The sequence below is a fragment of the Passer montanus genome, unplaced genomic scaffold, assembly GCF_014805655.1.
Source record: "Passer montanus isolate IOZ18808 unplaced genomic scaffold, ASM1480565v1 scaffold9, whole genome shotgun sequence".
In the NCBI taxonomy this organism is placed as follows: Eukaryota; Metazoa; Chordata; class Aves; order Passeriformes; family Passeridae; genus Passer; species Passer montanus.
The window spans coordinates 172,302-174,383 of NW_024374367.1; positions in this window are offsets into that span (position 1 = coordinate 172,302).

The following is a 2,082-nucleotide window of genomic DNA, read 5'->3' on the forward strand; positions in this document are numbered from 1 at the left end:
CCTGGTTTTAACTTGCTTGTGAGAAACTAAAGTAATGGCAAGAGCAGAAAGCAAATGAATCAAGCAAATGAAAAGTAGCTAAAAGTCCTGCAAGAGTCAAATGGTAATGCTAAAACTGCCCACATGGACTGAGGTCTGACTCCTGGATTCATTAGTCCTTAGTGGAATATTCAAATGAAACAAGAAACTCTGGCTATAAAAAGTCAAAAGAAGCCACAGTTGTCAAGCAGTGCTAAAGGCACACTTTGATTTCTTGTGTACTCCTCAGGGAGTTTCACATTTAAGACTCAATGTAAGCAAGGCACAGAAAAATGAGAAATCAGCAGACATATAACTGTGTTATTTTCATTCCCCTGCCCAAAAATGGTTCCATGAGCAGCTGTATTTAAAGCAAATTCTACATCTCAGACTTACTTTGTTGTTATTCTAATCCTCTGCAAGTCATTGTCTCTTTAGCAGGAACACCTGGAGTAGAGGACAACAAAGTCAGTATCTTGGTTTATCTTGTTAAAAATAAATTCTGTGCAAGTGTTCTTCCATTCTATTTTTCCTCAACTTCAGCTAGAGGAAGAGGAGAAAGTAAAACTGAAGGTATACCACTCAAACAATACACTATTATTTTAAAGCAGCAATAATAAAAAATAGTAATACTAGCACAATCCTATTAATTTATTAAACAACAACAAAAACTCCAAATAAACAACAACAAAAAAAACCTAAACAAAACCCACCCATAATTAAGAACAAGTAATGTCTAAATCCAATTCCTTTTAGCTTACTTAAATGAAGCTCTTCATACATGTCTCTACAAACAGAGCACTAGAAATTGCCAGATGTTTTAAACCAAACAAGAAATTTTGGTTTTACTCAATCTCCTTAAAGCATCTCTCTCTAAACATAAAGAGATAAACCATTCTTAAAAGCAAGAAGGAACTTTTCTTTATGGCAAGACTACAAAGACAAACATTATGTTACCACTCCCACTAGAGGGAGAAAAATCAATAATTCCAAGCATAAATAAAGGTACCTTCAGTGCTTAGAGCATCAAACCCATCCACAATTTCCCCAGTCCAGCACATAACTGATAAAACAACTTCTTGGAGAAACAAAAATAAAACCTTGAAGCAGCACCACAAAACTGAATGCTACAAGTGCAGTTTCCATGTGAGAGTGCCCTTTTGTGTGCACCTGAGTGAGCAGTGCAGCTGCTCCCAGCTGATTCCCATTGGGATCAGCAGCTGCCCCTTCAGCAGAAACCTTCAGGGCTTTCTTTGGGCCCCACGGCTCCTCACAGGCTGCTCAGGCACTGCAGGGATAAAGAGAATTACCCTTTTAGTGATCATCTGATTTCACTGCATGTAATGGGCAATAGCGAAATTAAGAGAAATCAAAATTCTCCAATGGAATTGGCAATATGTCACACTGACACAGTGGTTTTCACTTAAAAGACCATAGAGGGATTTGTAAACTGGTTTGCAGAAAGGAAAATGTTTTGTAACCCTGTTTTTAAAATGTGCTGCAAGGCTATGGTCTAGCCTCCTCTTTAAAGGTTTATCAACATAAACCCACACCCACCTGAGTTACGCAGAGCTGGAAACTCTGCTGTTCAGTCCATTTAAAAACGGGCCAAACACGATTACCAAGGAGTGTAAGGGGGGGTTTAGCACGGGCCCTCTGCCAACACCGCTCTGCCCTGACGCTTCCACAGGCCCCGGCTCACCCAGGGCAGAGCCGCCCCGCAGCTGCGGTGTGACGCCATCGCGCCCGGGAGGAAGGCAGGAGTGACATCAGCCGACAGCCCTCACCGTGACGTCACCGCTCAGTCTGACGTCACCGCTCGAAAGCCTGACGTCAGCGCCTCCCCTCGCGCCGCTGAGGGGACGATCCTTCCCGCCTCCCCGCCTCCCTCCCAATCAGCGAGGCGCTTGCGTGCCGGCTGCCCGCGGCCAATCACGAGGGCGCTTACAGCAGGCTCTGAAGCCGCCGCCACTCCATTGGCTGTGCGGGAAGCGCTGCCCGGCGGTGATTGGCGGGCGGCGCGGCGCGCGCCGGGGGCGTGGCCGCGGCAGCCCCGCGGCGTGT